We start from the raw sequence: 17,907 nt of genomic DNA on the forward strand, positions 1-17,907 counted from the left end.
CCCTAATATGACACAGCAGTATTTAAAGGATGCATGTGGATTTTAGAGAACTTTGAAATATCGGCTCTAAAAGAAAAAGCTCTGCCCTTCAGACAGTTTCCAACAGAAGCCCATTTCCTGAGGCACAGCAGACAGGCAGCCTCAGTACTTTGCTAAGGAAAGGACTCCAAGTTAAAGTCTCTGGGTAATTGCTCTTCTCTGATTCTGCAGCATGTTGCCTTGAGCTACCCAGTGACTAACACCAGCTGTGCTTCTACACACTCTCCTGTGACACAGAGCAGCAGCCCTGCAGCACATGTCTCTGCAGCACCCAGGCTTGAGACAGTTACTAGCTGGAGCTAACTTTAACAATTATTAACTTTTACAGTATTGCTTCCCCAAAGGGGCAGTGGTGCCAGGTATTAGCTGAGATCAGTCCTCAGCAGCTGGTATCAGTTTGGGTAGAATCAGAGCAATAGGCTGAGTCCCAAGTTTGTGCAAAAATATTTAAACCAGAAAATGTTACTGTCACTTTTTTGAGGGGGTGGGACCCTGCCTCCTGGGAAGCCCTTACTCAGATCACTTTAAATTTGAACCATGAACTCTAGCCCAGACCTGCAGAAGGCACAGCAGTTTTCAAGACAACCCACAGCAGCATTTAGATCAGGGGTCAGCAACCTTTCAGAAGTGGTGTGCCGAATCTTCATTTATTCACTCTAATTTAAGGTTTTGTGTGCCAGTAATACATTTTAACATTTTTAGAAGGTCTTTTTCTATAAATCTATAATATATAACTAAACTATTGTTATATGTAAAGTAAATAAGGTTTTTAAAATGTTTAAGAAGGTTCATTTAAAATTAAATTAAAATGCGGAGCCCCCCCGGACGTGTGGCCAGGACCTGGCCTTTGGCACATGTGCCATAGGTTTCCTACCCCTGATTTAGATTATATAGCACTTAAAAGACCAGCTGTTAAATATAAGCTTGTCTCAACCTTATCTGTAGGGTGCTGTCACCCAGTGGAGGAAACCAGAAACAGAAGATTAGATACTGGGTGGAGTCAGCAAGATTGTCAGCACCAAGGGAAGGATTCTTAAACTGAAGCCACACCACTGACCCCAGTCCCTGCCCTCCTCTGGGAGCCAGTGGCAGCCTCCTTCCATACTGGATTTCACTGGGCATGGATCCAAGCGCAGATTTTGGAGCAGAGGCCCCCAGCACCTCCTAGCAGGGATGGTTCATTGCATGATTTTTGAGAGAGGCTGAGACAGGGGAGCCGGATAGGGGGTAGAGGAGCAAGCAGGGGTGGGGTCTTGGGGGAAGGGGCAGCGTGGGGGCAGGGCCTCAGGGGAAGGGGCATGCAAGCACAGGGCCTTGGGGGGAATGGGCAGCATGAGGGTGGGGGCTCGTGGAGAAGGGATGATGCAGGGGCAGGGCCATGGGGGGGAATGGGTAGTGGGGGGTGGGGCCACATTTGGGTACTGAGGGTCCCCCCACTTTTAGGGAGCTTCCATCGCCCTAGGACATGAACTTGCAGTTCACCTTGGTTTCAGTGGGAACTGGGGCCACTCAGCACATCTCAGGTGCTGGGACAGAAAAGAGGGTTGTGAACTCCTGCCCCACATCTGAAGACTCTGACTGGTCAGTCTGAATCCCCTCAGCTTTACTCACAATGGGCCAGTCCCAGGAAAAACAACTTCCACAAAAATTCATAACTCTTCTGGGTATCACTTATCCCTAGCCTGAGCCCAAACAGGGTTCCACTGAACCCAGTGCCACTTGAGAGCATCTGTCTCTCCTTGGGCTGGCACTAACCCCGGCCCTACTCTTAGAGTGCATGGGGCTGCATCCCCCATCACTGGCTCCTGGGAAGGAGGGCGAGAATCTGCACTGCCACCTCTGCAATCCGGGGAATCAGGCCCAGTGACTCCAGTGAGTAACTCCTGATTTACATGAGGCCTGTGTGTTTTCCTGTCCCTGCCCCTGACGTGTGTCTATCACTCTCTATTTGTCATGTGTGGTGTAGGGTTCACTGTTCCTCCTCCTGGTGTTTCAGGCACAGGCAGATCCCTGAATGACTTCCTGAGCCGGAGCCCCCAGGAAAGTGACTCTCCACAAACGGCCCCTCCTCACCCCATCTCTGCTCCCAGGCGGGGGTTTGCGAGTCCCAGCGCTGCTGCCCTCCCTGACCCGCCCAGGCTCTGCCCCCCTGAGCGCCTGCAGGAGCCGAGCCAGCTCTGGGAGAGCGACCGCCCCGGGACCAGGCCAGGGATGGAGTCTCCCAACCCGATGGGAGAGGTGAGGGGGAAGGAGAGATGGAGACTTAAAAGGGCAACAGGGGACTGAAGTGGGGAGGGAGGTTCCCAGATCTGCCTGGATCCATGGGTGATGTGATGGGGAATGGGAGGAGGTATCCAGTCCCTCTGTACAGATGCCCCAGGGCCCGAATGAAAAGATGGTGGGGGTAGGGCCAGTCAGTCCTTACCATCAGTCTCTGGCCCCAGCTCTGTCTGTCCCTGGGAGCTGCCAGGCCCCCTGTGCTTCCCTCAAGCTCGGTGCTGCTCTGGAGTGAGCAGCCCTGTGCCCTCTCCACCCACAGGCGCCACCTACCATTGGGCCTGGGGGGAGAACCGCCCACAACCACAACAGCCCGGCCCTGTCGGGGTGTGTCCTCCCCCCACCCTGCTCTGCACGGAGCAGCTGCTGTGCAGACTTGTCAGATGACACAGGCCAATTGGCAGCTTCCTCACCTTCACTTGGCCTGATTCTCCTGCTTGCCCCCGTGTGAACCAGGAGTGACAGGTTTAATTTCACTTCCTTGTTCCCCTAAAAGTGCTGCCCTAACAGCAACTGGGCATTTCCCTTCTGCCAACTGCCTCCTGCTGCGGGGTGAGTTGAGAATAGTCATTGCAACAGGGAGCCATGGGCCACCCTCATGTCAGCTAGTTCCTGCAGCTTGGCCTCTCCTCAGCTCCAGCCAGTCGCTCCATCTGCTCTCAGTGAGGACGCTGTACAGGGAGCAATGGTGCAAGTGAGCATCACATCTCCCACTCTCACTTATACACACACACCTGGCTATCCCTGAACACACCTCCTGTGTCTATGTAGCTACAGACTCTGGTGTCCATCACCACAGTATCTCGACTGCGAAGTTACAAAGCAACCACCCAGTCTGAGGATCAGGATTCTCCCCTTGTCCCATCATGTGCTGAGAAGTGTGAACACTAATCTCCCCCTCCCTCTGCCTCCCCTCTAAGGCCATTGTTGGGTGGGGGGAGGGGTCCAGAGCTGGGCACCTGCCACTGAGAAGACCCCACCCCCAATTCAGTGGGTCCAACTGCTGCAGCAGGTCAGGTGCATGGTGGTGGGGGAGGTTCTGGGAACTGGGGCCTGGTTCATTCAGGGTTGTGGATCCGGCCCTTGCAGTGGGTTCAGTGGGAGTGGAGGCAGGCAGTGGGTATGGCAGGGTGATGGGATCTCATCCCCAATGTTAGGTAGAAGATGGGCTACCACATGCTCCATCATCTGGAGTTTTCTCATGGTATTTACTGGCTAGAGCCACCAGAATTTGGGCCTCCTTTCCCACCTCTGATCTGCATTCCCTGCATTCCTCAGGCATCTGACAGATTCCCCCAGGCCAGGGGGAAAGTGAGCAGCAGAACTCCTGGGCCAGTGCCTAGGGTCTATAAGCTGCAGGGCACTGTGCACAGTGTGGATTTTAAGTCTCCAGAGAACTACGGGGTAACAATAAACATAATGCAGTAAAATGAATAATATTCAGGGATGGGGGTTTTTTCCAACACTTTCACCTGTTTTCCTTTTTCCACTTGGTAACTCTTCCAAAATTGAGGCAGTTGTGGTGCACCGAGGACTGTGTTGGAATTGCAGCTATCACGTTAAGAACAGGGGATGGGGGGTCCCCTGATCCCACATGCAGGTTATACTATAGCAGTCTATCAGCAGACTGCTGACCCAGAGGACAGTGAGGTGTTAGCCAGACTGAGTTAAAGCTGATGGCTAGAAATCCACAAGATGTCAAAAAGACATCTTAGACTCCAGTGTGTCAGGTGTCTCAAATTATAGTAATGTCCTTTTCCCTGCCCTTGATATATTCACTCTTGCCCCACTTACATCCATTCCCACTGCTGCTGCAAAGATCATTTTCCAAGCCGATTGCCCTGACCATGTCACCCCCTCTATGAATCCCTTCACTGGCTCCCCAACGTCTGTTGTAGCCACATAAGCTACTTGTCTTCAGTTTCAAAGTCCTGCATGCCCTGTCCCCTCCCTTTCATCTCCCATTCAGTATTGAAACGATTCCTGCCTCCAGTATTCCCATGATCCCAGCCTCCATCGACGGCTTGTTAAATATACAGGGAAGACCCTTCCAGTTCCTCTTTCTCCTGTGCTGCCACTCATGCCTGGGACAAGCTCCCCGTAAACATCCGCAAAACTAACACATTATCCTTCCCCTCCCACACCGCAAGTACACAGAGAGCACACAGACCCATGACTTCACAGCCAGCAAATTCACCCGGCCATGCCACCAGCATGCAGAATCTGAGCTCTCATTGAAAAAAGAACTAATGGGTGGGATTCTCCCTCTTGGCCCAGCCCACTGTGGCACTGTACAGGGGTCATGTGTGACAGAAACAACCCAGCAAGGTCCTAAATATTGGCTAACTACTTAGGTCAAAGAGGGAGCAGTAGCTTATGGTGTGATTTCCTCAGTGCCCCTTGCAGGGGTTCTCCCATTCTGAGCCTTCATTCTCTTCCTGTGACCCCTGCTTCCCCAAGCCCTTCTACCCCAAACAGAGCTCCCCACAGCCCCAGTCCCTCAGCTGTCCCTTCTTCACCCCCAAGAACCCCCAATCCTTTCCCATCCCACCGCCCCAACTGTGACATTATTGACATAATCTGGGACTGTATAGATCATTGTTGCAACCAAGGTCCTGTAGAGGTACCAAATCTTGTATAAAGGGGGTCAAATGAGGTGTCTAAGACAAGGTTATGATTTGCTGGTTATGATTATGCTATTTGTTTGAATGTATCATTTTTGTATTGAAAGATATAAGTATTGGCTCTATACTGTCTGTATTTCAAACTTATGCTATGCTTCTGGGTGACACCCCAGACAAGTTGGTGTCAGCTCTGCCTAGCCTGCTTGTTAGGACCATCAGCTATACAATTGACCCATTGAGAGAAGGCAGACACGCCTTGTGACTCAGCAAGTTATGCAGGGACATGCCTATGGAGAGAACTCTGCGGTTTTTCCATGCCATGTGATGGACAGCTTGTCTTTGGAACAGAGAAAGAAAGACCACATGGCAAGAGAATATAAAAAGCTGCTGCAGCTCCTCCATCTTGTCTTCAATCCTGCTTCTTACCTCTGGAGAGACTTTGCTACACGGAAGCATTGAACGAAGGACTGATGACCCATCCCAGCTGTGGATGTTCTCCAGAGACTTGATTTGAACCTGCAGTCTATTCTATCACTGCTGCAAGCTTGCCACCAAGAACTTTGCCAATTCTGTATGTAATTGATTCCATTTAACCAGTTCTAGCTCTCATCTATATCTTTTTCCTTTTATGAATAAACCTTCTCTCCCACATCTCTCCCACAGCACCTGCAGCGACCCCATACTCCTCCTACCACCCAATAGCCCTTAAGCTGCCCAGCCCCTCTGTACCCCCAGCTCTGCTGCTCCCCGGATCACCCGGAGCCATTCCTCTCCTATCTGGGGGGCTGGGCTCAAAACATCTGACTCTGCAGTAGTGATGGTATAGGAGTTTCTCCAAACAATCCAGCCCAGCAAGGGCAGGGTTATTAATTAACTCTGCATTTACAGGGGGAGGATTCAATCTGAGGCAGAGCTGCAATGGTCTTGTTAAACCAGTGACAAGTGTATTGAACGCACAGTTTGCACTGGGGAGAGCAGCTGATAGACCTGCTCTTATTTAAACAACAGTGAGCCCTGGAAAGATGGGCTGGGATGACACAAGCTCTAAGATCAAAGTCTGAGTGTATTCAAGGGTCCCATCTTGCAGTCCTGGCGGTTTCTACATTTTCACTGAGCTCAGTAGATGTTGTAACTCGCATGTGTAAGCAGTGTCAGGATGAGCTCCACCTTGACATCTGCTGGTGAGGTGTGGCAAGTTGTGGAAAAAAACTTTAGGGGCCGATCTCATTTGCATAGGCACACCCACCCCGCCTAGACTGATGCCATAGCTGCCCAAATGGTCACTTTGGCTGCTGTGGGATCCCCAGTGTCTCTGTTATTGGGGCAGGAAGAATAAATTGTTATTACCCTGATTATGGGAACTGTGCTTGGAACTGTACTTGGCCTTTTGTTATGATGGAGGGACTCACCATCAACTAAGTAGCACTCGCTAGGCAAGGGTCATGGGTTCCAAAACTGTGTGAAGGGAGAGAGACTTGAGACAGGTATTAGTATGTGGTGGTGTGGGCCCCTTTGTGAGGGCCTGAAGCACTAATTGCACCTCTGTCTCTCTCCACTGTGGAATGTCAGAGCTAATTTTGGGTCTATTAAGAGTCTTACTACAGGTACTGTGCTGCATTCACTTTGGCCTTATGGTGCACCAGCCCTAAGGCCCCCACTACTGAGAGCTGAGATCACTGAGAGCTGTGTCAAGTAGTGGGGAGCCGGAAGATCTAGAGTGCAGTGGTGCTGTTCGTGGATAGGCTAGCAGAGTGTTCGTGAGACGGCGAGGGGAGCTGTGCAGAGCGGAGCTGTTCGTGAGATGGCAAGCTGAGCAGAGCTGTTCGTGAGACAGCGAGCTGTGCAGAACGGAGCCGGTCATGGTGGAGCAGAGCACTGTGGGGCAGTCAGCTTCAGGACACGTAAGGTACCCCTTACCTCTTTCCCCCACACACAGGCACATTTTAGCCAGACTGGGGAGTAACACTATGCAGATGAACTTTTGAACTCTGGGGCTGGACTTTTTGGATTTTGGGTGATTTGAGGATTGCTGGACTCAAGAGACGTTTGGGTTCTGGGACTCAAGAACCCGAGGGAAAGGATGTGGCCCAATTTTCTGGGGTGGGTCTTTGCTCATGGTTTGGTTAATGAACACTAGTTGTGGTGTTTCCCCAATTTAATGCTGATGTCGTTTACCTCATGTTATTAAAGATTCCCTACTACACCGAGACTCTGTGCTTGCGAGAGGGGAAGTATTGCCTCTTTGAGGCGCCCAGGGGGTGTGTAAGATTTTCCCAGGTCACTGGGTGGGGGCTCGAGCCGGTTTGCATTGTGTTATTGGAATGGATCCCCTAGATATTGAACCCGGCCCTTGTTGCTGCCAACTCTGACGGGCAGAAGGGTTACACATGCAAGGACTGCAGGAGTAGGGCTTGATCCTCCACCCCCTGGAGTTAAAGGCAAAGATCCCATCGATTTCAGGGGTGCAGGATCCAGACATTCATACCAGCAAAATTTCTGCATTTGAGCAGCATCTGCTGGTGTTTCCAAGGCCACAGGTCAGGGGTTTTCCCCCTCCTGCCAGCTTAGGAGTGAGTGGATGTTAAGTGAAGAATGTGAAGGGCCTTTAACTAGAAAGGTTTCATGAGTACCTGGATCCCGCGTTGCTGGGCATTTCAGAAATACAGATGGACAGAGAATTCCCCTGACAGAAGCAGGAGTAGAACAAAGATGGTCACTTTACTATTATTACATTGTTCGATTTTTCATGCGGTTTTCTAACTTTTCTTCCTTCTCTTGTGAAGAATAAAACTTCCCAAGAGCCTGAAAGCTAATGTGCCCCTTTCCATCAACCTGCCTTTGCTCTGATAAGGGAACATTTCATGGTGCTACCATATTATTTATTGCTGTAAAGTCTGAAGGTTACAACAATTCCTGCCTGCAGAGACAAGGAACCTTTCAGCATAAACTGGTGTGAAGAAAAGTTACCAAGTATGGGGGTGACTCATATTGTCCCCTTTCCCAGATCTGCTCTCACAGCAAACCTCTGCACCAGGGTCTCCCTGCTCCCATGTCAATGGGGCTCACTTCACCCCCCCCACCCCCACAGTGTGCTCCACGGATCCTGCAGCAGATGATGAGGAGAATGTGTGGGCCAGGGCTAGGGACACTCATCATCCCTCCCTCAGCTTGATGGAGATTCCTTGGAAAAGACAAAATCACTTGGGGCTGTATGATATTTTCTGCACCTCATTGTTCATAGTGGGGATCCCCCTTTCAGGGGTTCCAGCAGGGGCAGCTGTGATCACAGGGGACTCCCTGCTAGTGCTGCTCCCTAGGTGCTGTGTTTCCAAGGAATGGCCATGGGGACTGCCTGGGGTTTGGGGCCTCCTGACTTCCTGCTGATCCTCCTGCACTGGAGAGTTTTGGGGCAAGTCTTTGGCTCAGTCTGTGGGAGATCAACCCGCACCCACTGACAGAGCTGTGTGAAGGGGACTCCTGTATGGAAACTCCATGGAGACTTCCTCCAGCTGCAACCCTTGCAGCAGGTTTTACCACAACAGAGGGTGATCCCTTCTGTTCTATACACGGTCTTATATTGCACCCATCACCATGGTCTCTGGACCATTATGATTTATATATTTATTCTTTCATTAATTTTGAAAGAATTTAATAAAGAAAAAGAAAGAAACCTGCCTGGGAAGTAGAATACAAATGTTCCCAGCAATAATTTGTATGAAAAATTCTGGGGAAATGCAGGGGAGATATTGAGGTATCAAACTCAGAAATCAAAGCAGCTGGAAGGACAAATATTATCCAAAGATCCTGCTTCAAAAGGTTTCTGTTCTAGAGAAGTGGCTGGGCATAGGCGCACACATGGCTTTCACCGCTAGGACACTACTACAGTCAGTAATAGCACAGGACAATGATACGTGGAAGATGTCTGATAACCTGTGTGAAGGGAACTGATAGTTCTTAATTTATTTCATAAGGAAATGGCGCCCACATCACCTCATCCACCATCACAATCGGTACCAATATAGAAGCTGTTTGGAGTCTCAGCAGAGAATCCAAACATCCACTGACATGGAGAGTGACTGACTCAGATCCCTAGAGGGGCCCTGCCCATGAGGTCTCAGCCTGTCCAGCTGCATGAAGGGAATGTGCCAAGGATTCTGGTAGGTTGTTTTATTTTGCTTGCACCAGGAAAGCTTTGAATGAAACTGACACCATGGAGAGGGTTTTCTCTGCTGATCTTGGGCTGCTGCTGAGCTTCTGTCCAGCTGCCTGCCCTTGTCACACTCCTCATAATCTCAGAACTTTGTAGTTGTTTCTCTCTAGTGCAGCAGGAAGCCTGGGCAGGTGGGCCATATGTAAACATTATTTCCTTTAATATAGCTGGGCCTAGTGTATTCCTCAATTCTTAGGCTGCAGAATTCATCCCTTGCTGCAAAACTGTGCTCCAGAATTTCTGCATCTTAAAAAAATCATGGGTGGGATTTTCAAAGCCTTATAAAGGATTTGGAAACCCACTTCCTCAGCTCTCGTCCACTAACGCCCCTACTCTACTTGTGCTATATTGATGACATCTTCATCATCTGGACCCATGGAAAAGAAGCACTTGAGGAATTCCACCATGATTTCAACAATTTCCATCCCACCATCAACCTCAGCCTGGTCCAGTCCACACAAGAGATCCACTTCCTGGACACTACAGTGCTAATAAACGATGGTCACATAAACACCACCCTATACCGAAAACCTACTAACCGCTATTCCTACCTACATGCCTCCAGCTTTCACCCTGACCACACCACACGATCCATTGTCTACAGCCAAGCTCTGCGATACAACCGCATTTGCTCCAACCCCTCAGACAGAGACAAACACCTACAAGATCTCTATCAAGCATTCTTACAACTACAATAGTAAATAGCTGAAGTGAAGAAACAGATTGATAGAGCCAGAAGAGTACCCAGAAGTCACCTACTACAGGACTGGCCTAACAAAGAAAATAACAGAACGCCACTAGCCGTCACCTTCAGCCCCCAACTAAAACCCCTCCAATGCATTATTAAGGATCTACAACCTATCCTGAAGGATGACCCAACACTCTCACAAATCTTGGGAGACAGGCCAGTCCTTGTCTACAGACAGCCCCCCAACCTGAAGCAAATACTCACCAGCAAACACATACCACACAACAGAACCACTAACCCATGAACCTATCCTTGCAACAAAGCCCGTTGCCAACTGTGTCCACATATCTATTCAGGGGACACCATCACAGGGCCTAATAACATCAGCCACACTATCAGAGGCTCGTTCACCTGCATATCCACCAATGTGATATATGCCATCATGTGCCAGAAATGCCCCTCTGCCATGTACATTGGTCAAACTGGACAGTCTCTACGTAAAAGAATAAATGGACACAAATCAGATGTCAAGAATTATAACATTCATAAACCAGTAGGAGAACACTTCAATCTCTCTGGTCACGCGATTACAGACATGAAAGTTGCGATATTACAACAGAAAAACTTCAAAACCAGACTCCAGAGAGAGATGGTTGAATTGGAATTCATTTGCAAATTGGATACAATTAACTTAGGCTTGAATAGAGACTGGGCATGGCTAAGTCATTATGCAAGGTAACCTATTTCCCCTTGTTTTTTCCTCCCCCCCCGCCCCCCGACGTTCTTGTTAAACCCTGGATTTGTGCTGGAAATGGCCCACCTTGATTATCATACACATTGTAAGGAGAGTGATCACTTTAGATAAGCTATTACCAACAGGAGAGTGGGTTTTTGGGGGGGGGGAGAAAACCTGGATTTGTGCTGGAAATGGCCCAACTTGATTATCATGCGCATTGTAAGGAGGGTGATCACTTTGGATGGACTATTGCCAGCAGGAGAGTGGGGTGGGTGGAGAGAAAACCTTTTGTAGTGGTAAACACCCATTTTTTCATGGTTTGTGTGTATAAAAAGATCTTCTATACTTTCCACAGTATGCATCCGATGAAGTGAGCTGTAGCTCACGAAAGCTTATGCTCAAATAAATTGGTTAGTCTCTAAGGTGCCACTAGTACTCCTTTTCTTTTTGCAAATACAGACTAACACGGCTGTTACTCTGAAACCCGTCATAAAAATAAACCAGAACTTTCCCAGCTCTCTACAGATGCTGTAATGAAACTTTTGGCACATATGGGTACTGTAGAATTAACACCTGTTTATTCCATTTTCCTCTAGGTGTGGGCTCTGATCCTGACATCTCTGTGGAAGGTCACCAGGATGGAGGGATCCGGGTTGTGTGTCGATCATTTGGGTGGTACCCAGAGCCTGAGGCTCAATGGAGAGATCTCCAGGGGCAGGTCTTACCATCAGCCTCTCACAACATACTGCAAGAGGCCACTTGTCTGTCTCAAACAGAGATTGCTATTGTTATAACAGAAGAATCCAGCCAGAAAGTGTCCTGCTCTGTCAGGAACCCCCGCCTGAACCAGGAGAGAGTGTCAACCATTTCCATAGCAGATCAGTGCCCATCCATGCTGTATGTGGAATAGACTGAGCTTCTGCAGTTGTTAGTATGGAACAATTCTTATTGGGCCTCCTATTTACTGGCCTGAATCTTCAGCATTATGAGCAATTCAGCTACATTCACAAAAACACTTAGGTGTGCTGACGCTCAGCACCACAAACGCTAATTATATAGTAACCAGCGATGAAAGTAACTTAAGGGACTTACCAGTATGCAGGGAGGCCGGGGTCCTGAGCAAGGTTGGGGGGGGAGGTGGCTCTGGGCCCCCGGAAGGGGTGGGCCTTGGGCAAAAGGGGTGGGGCTGGGGCCAGACTCCCACAGCCAGCCTTTCAGCGCTGCCCAGCCCACGCCACCTGGAGCTCCAGCAGCAATTTAAAGGGTCCGGGGCTCCCATCTGCTACCTTTTACCACCACCACCCCTCCGCCCATTAGTGGCCCTGCCGATATGGTTGGCTGTGTATCGGCTCTTACCGGTATGCCGTACCATACCGGCTTACTTTCACCTCTGGGTTTAACCTGGAGTCAGTGAAGTTACTCCAGATTTACACTGGTGTAACAGATCTTAAGGAGAGTCAGTATTTGATACTTTGAGATACCTAGAAAATCACTGGGAACAACAAAGCCTGAGTTAGGTGCCCAGTCTCCCTGTACAACAGGGGCCTAGACTGCAATTCACAGAAGCCAGCCTGCTAAGTGCCACCTCCTCTTAGCTAGCCAGTGGGAGATGACAAGGAGAGGAGTGTATGTTAAGTCCCCTCTGTCTCAGAGATAGGTGCCTAAACTGGAGTATTGTGTCCAGTTCTGGGTGCCACATTTCAGGAAAGATGTGGACAAATTGGAGAATGTCCCGAAAGAGCAACAAAAATGATTAAAGGTCTAGAAAACATGACCTCTGAGGGAAGACTGAAAAAATTAGGTTTGTTTATTCTGGAGAAGAGAAGACTGAGTGGGGACATGATAACAGTTTTCAAGTACATAAAAGGTTGTTACAAGGAGGAGGGAGAAAAATTGTTCTCCTAAACCTCTGAGGATAGGACAAGAAGCAATGGGCTTAAATTGCAGCAAGGGCGGTTTAGGTTGGACATTAGGAAAATCTTCCCAACTGTCAGAGTGGTTAAGCACTGGAATAAATTTCCTAGGGTTGGTGGTGGAATCTCCATCACTGGGGATTTTTAAGAGCAGGTTGGACAAACACCTGTGAGGGATGGTCTAGATAATACTTAGTCCTACCTTGAGTGCAGGGGACTAGACTAGATGACCTCTCGAGGTCCCTTCCAGTCCTATGATTCTCTAATGGAGCTCCGCCATGCCCCATCCCTGATATTCCCCTTTTCAGTAATTAACCATGTTCAGTAACCAGATTATTGCTTGGACTTTCAATGGCTTAATAATAAAGCACAGAGGAGCCACATCTCACCATGTATTTCCCTGTGAGATTCTTTTAACTGGTCACAGTGTCACCGTTGTTGCAATGTCCTTCTTTTGACACATGTTTGTTCCTAAGTCAATGACACTTTCTCTTGCAGATCTCTTTTTCACATTTCACACCTGGGTGGTGGCTCTGGGTGTGATCCTGGGTGTTATCTTCTGTGTTCTCATTGCCCTGGCCAGTTACTGCTCCTGGAGTCAATGCAGAGCAAAAGGTAAAGTAACAAGAAGGGTGTCAGGGTTCCCTTCCCACTCTGAACTCTGGGGTACAGATGTGAGGACCCCCATGAAAGACCCCCTAAGTTTATATTCTACCACCCCAAGGTACAATTCCTTTCCTTGTCCTTGGATAGTATTGCTGCCACCACCAAGTGATTTACACAAAAATTCAGGAAAAGGGTCACTTGGAGTCCCTATCCCCCTAAAATATTCCCCCAAGCCCCTTCACCCCCTTTCCTGGGGAGGCTTGAGAATAATGTGAGTACCGACCAGACTCTTTGTCTCTAGGACACTGAAAATCAATCAGGTTCTTAAAGAAAGAACTTTATTTAAAGAAAAAGTAAAAGAATCATACCTGCAAAATCAGGATGGAAGGTAACTTTACAGGGTAAAAACACAGAGGATTCCCTTCTAGGCTCAGCTTCAAAGTTACAAAAAACAGGAATAAAACTCCCTCTTAGCATAGGGAAAATTAACAAGCTAAAATAAAAGATAATCTAATGCATTTCCTTGCCCTTACTTACAATGTTTGTAATCTTAGATGAATCATTTCAGGTATGTTTTCAGGAGATGTTTTACTTTCCTGGCCTCTCTCTCCATCCAGAGAGAGAACAAACAAAGAGAAACAAACACTTCCTCCCCACCCCAAGATTTGAAAGTATCTTCTTTCCTTATTGATCCTTCTGGTCAGGTGCCAACTAGGTTATTTGAGTTTCTTAACCCCTTACAGGTAAAGTGTTCTCTGTTCATCTGGCCAGGAGGGATTTTATGCTATTGCATACATAAAGGTTGTTACCCTTCCCTATATATTTATGACAAAGGGAGAATGCAATTTGACCAGTCAGAGATTTAAAAACAAAAATGGAGATGCCAGGATTGAGGTGCTTTGGTTAAATGTTTGGAAGAGTTTGGGGCAATGGAGATAGGCTGAGGGCGAAGGGTGATCTGAATAAATTATGATTTCACGTCTGAACTCACAAGTGTCAAGTGGGTTCATCCTGTCAGATCTCACTAATGGGTCCCAATGGAATGTGATTCTGAAATATTCCATGGGGATCAGCATTGCTCAGTTTGAAACACCCATGTGAGGCTTAGTAAGCTATGCTTGGAGCTATGTCATATCTAACTTGTTTGCTTGCAGACAAAACAATGCAAAGTAGGAGAGAAGGAAGTTTCTTAGGGCCCAATTCTGTGCACAGGGACATCCCTTCTGTTGAAAAATTGTATAGTCAATCGTTTAACCACGCTCTGTTTCATTACGAAATATATTCAAGAGACCAAATAACTAGTATCAGTCAGGTTTATTACTAAAGCTCAATAATAGTATAGTAGAGGAAGAAAGGCTCATTACAATACCTGTGTCCAGGAAGCCGTCTTGTGCAGCGTTGTTAAATTCACCTTACACAGAAGGTGTGCACTCAAAGTTACTCTCCCAAAGTTATCCTTTTTATATCCTGCCTGTTCCTAAGTAAAAGGTACTGTATGTGTCCTCTGAAACTAGATTTATTCAATCAGTTTTTCTGTACCAAAGTGTACTCCGTATCTTGTTGTTCTCAGCATGTGCATTCCAGGTACCAAGGGGCGTGAAGGCACCTCCTAGGTTTGTACTAGGGTAGAACAATCATATGTCTTGTCCTTTTCCCTTGGGACCTTCCAGTGGTGGCCTTTGAGTGTGTGGAACAGTTACATTAGCCATGGGTTTGCTGTTATAAACACAACAGCATGAAATATCACCTCTTGCCTTTTTCTCCCTCTAGAGACTCTGCAATCTGCGATGGAGAGGCAGAAAGGTCAGTGTCTGGGACCAATGGGATGGGTTGAAGATTTCATGTCATGATAGTCGAGTTAGCTCAGTGAAGCTAACTTAATGCAATTGAAAGACACATTTGATGCAGAGTAGCCACAGTTTACCACCTTTAGCTCAGTTTTAGCTGATGGAGTTACAGCCTGTTTTAATGAGTGATGGGGAACGTCTCCATATTGGCATCAGGGCCCAAGCAGTGAGCTCAGGGGCTGCTCATGCTCACACAAATGGGCTCTGAAGGTGAATAATAAAGCCCATGGGAATTATAGAAATGGTTCTCTGAATCCAGGGCCCTGAATAACACTTGCCATCCTGGGCCGGTGTCATTGCTGGAGACTGGGTACGTCTATACTGCAAAAAACCCACCCACGGCAGCAAATCTCAGAGCCTGGGGCTTGCACTGCATGGCTAAATATTAATATTTTAGACATTCCAGCTTGGGCTGGAACCCAGGCTCTGAAGCCCTCCCCCCACACTGGGTTTCGGAAAACAGGTGCTAGCCCAAGCAGGAATGTCTGTACTGCTATTTTTAGCCCTGTAGCATGGGCTTTCCAAGCCTGAGTCAGTTGGCCTAGTCTCTGGGCCCCACTGTTGTGTTTTGTTTTGGGGGTTTTTTTGCAATGTAGATGAACCCTGAGAGACTTGTCCAATATTTATCCTCACTCAGGATCCCCCTGTGTTGTGGATCTTCCATACACATGTAATGAGGGAGAGGGCAGGATTTCACCTGCAGTGAGCATGTACACCCACAACCTCAGCTCCACTCTACAGCGACTCTATGCATTAACCATACAGGTCTGATCAGTGCAGAACAGTGTCTGTGGTTCTACATTAAATGAAACTGATTTTATAGGAACACAATGTTTTGAGGGTTTTTTTTCCAATTTCCCCCCTCATGATGTTACTAAAGGGCAGAGTTAAGGTTGTTTAGGTGCCTTAGCTGCATTTCTAGACCATGGAATGTTTGGATTTCTTTTAAATATAACCATAATTCTGTATTTTCTGGGTATATAACATTTGGTTTGGGGATAATTACAAGATTCCTGTAATGACTTTTACCCTTAAGTTACAAGTACATGTCCTCTCAGTTTTAACTCCATATTAAGGGGAATTGCATTGTGCATTATGGCACAGATCTGCAAAGAGACTTAGGCACCTAAACCCAGAGACAGGCATCTCAATCCTAGTTTTAGGCACCGTGATCCACAAGACCCCTCTTAACTGTGGGGGTGCCTAAACTCACTCGGGACAGAAATCTCTGCTGTAAAAATTCTCTCAGTGTCTAAGTTTCTGCCTCTGGACATACACATGGCTGCCTTGCTCTAGACGTTTAGGCACCTATCTCCCACCTGAGCCCCAAAGTGACCCACAAACTGGAGGAAGGAGCATCTGTCTCACCTATGAAGACTGATCCATAGACATGCTCAGAGGCCACCCAATGACATAAAGAACAGAGGTGGGAGACTGGGAGGAGGCAAAACTCTCTTATAACCTTTAGCCTAGGGGTTAGGGTACCCACCCGAGATGTGGGAGACTCTGGTTGAAGTCCCCTCTCTCTGCTGATGAGGAGAAAGGATTTGAACAGGGGTCTCCCAACTCTCAGGACAGTGCTCTAACTACTGGGCTATGGGATATTCTGGTATGAGGCTCACTCTGTCTGTTTTGTTTAAGGTGTTAAACTTTAATCAAATATTAATTGAGAGTCACTCTATAACCACCTCACCCCGCTCCCCAGCACAACAGACATGTCATTTCCCCTGAGCTGGGATCTTCTGCATGGGCCTAGCCCCTCGCTGCAAGATTGCACCCCACCAGCTGTCTGCCTGACAATCATACAGGAACTGGGCTCTTTTCCCTGCCTCAGGGTCTCCTCCTGGAGTCTTCCTGCTCCCTGAAGCTCTCCCTTTGCTGAAGAACTTGCTGGCCAGGCTTTTATTAGGACCAGGAGATCTTCAAGCCAACACTTGATCCCTGGCCTCAGCATCAGCTGATTAATCTCAGGGTGGAACTGGGCCCCAACTCTCCTTAAAAGACCAGCCACCCTGTGACACTTAGTCTCTCCCATCCTAAAACTTTCCATCCCTGATCCTAATTGCCTCTCTACCTACTGTCCCTTCTCCCTTCTCCCTCTAAGCTCAATGAACTCACTGTCTACAATCACAGTCTGGAGTTTCTCTCCTCCTGTTCCATCCTAGACAGGGGTGCTAGAATAGGGGGCACCAAGGGGCCATGGAGCTCCACTTTTTACCAGCCATAAGAACAAGTAATGGGGTGAGGGGGCACAAAGGAGCAAGCGAGGAGCGGGGTCTTGGGAGGAAGAGGCAGCGCAGGGGCTCAGGAAGAAGGGGCGGTGCGAAGGCGGGGTCATGGGAGAATGGGCGCTGTAAGGGAGGGGCCTTGGGGGAATGAGAGGTGTGAGGGGAAGGGTCCATGGTTGGGGTGCTGGTGGGCCCTGCACTTTTAGGAATCTTCTGCCGCTCCTGTCCTAGACCTAGACCCTCTCCAATTGAGCTTCTTCCCCATGCACTCCCCTGAAACCACTCTCACCAAAATCTCTAATGACCTCTGTGATGTTCCCAGCTCAGCCTCTTCTATGGCCTCCCAGACATACCCACTGTCTCCCTTTAGTCCACACAAACTCCATACAACAAAGAGACCTGCCCCAGGGAGCTCACCCTCTGCATGACAGACAGGCTATAATAGAGGGATGAAAAACACAAGGGCGGTGAAGGGTTGGGAGGGCAAGCGGCGAGGTAATGATAAAAAGAAACCAAAGTCCAGCTCATCACTTGCCCAGCCAGTTCCAGACAGGAGAGATTCTTGGGGCCACAGCATATCTTGGTTTGGAGGAGGGATTTAAGAGAGAATAAGGGGGCAGCTTTACAAATATTGATGGGGCATTTTCTCCATGCATGGAGGGGGAGAAAACACTGAGGTGCTTGAGGGAGAAGCAGACAGGTGGGTGACCCAGCCTGCCAGGAGCAGCCCTTACCATTT

The 17,907-nt window shown here is 48.4% G+C and overlaps 1 protein-coding gene across 1 annotated transcript in view; it reads left to right on the forward strand.

The window, feature by feature from the left end:
- Window positions 1–17,907, forward strand: part of LOC119567445 (maestro heat-like repeat-containing protein family member 1) — an 850,842-nt gene that overhangs the window by 695,569 nt on the left and 137,366 nt on the right. The window lies entirely within an intron of this gene.

This window comes from Chelonia mydas, chromosome 14 (assembly GCF_015237465.2).
Source record: "Chelonia mydas isolate rCheMyd1 chromosome 14, rCheMyd1.pri.v2, whole genome shotgun sequence".
NCBI classification, from domain to species: domain Eukaryota; kingdom Metazoa; phylum Chordata; order Testudines; family Cheloniidae; genus Chelonia; species Chelonia mydas.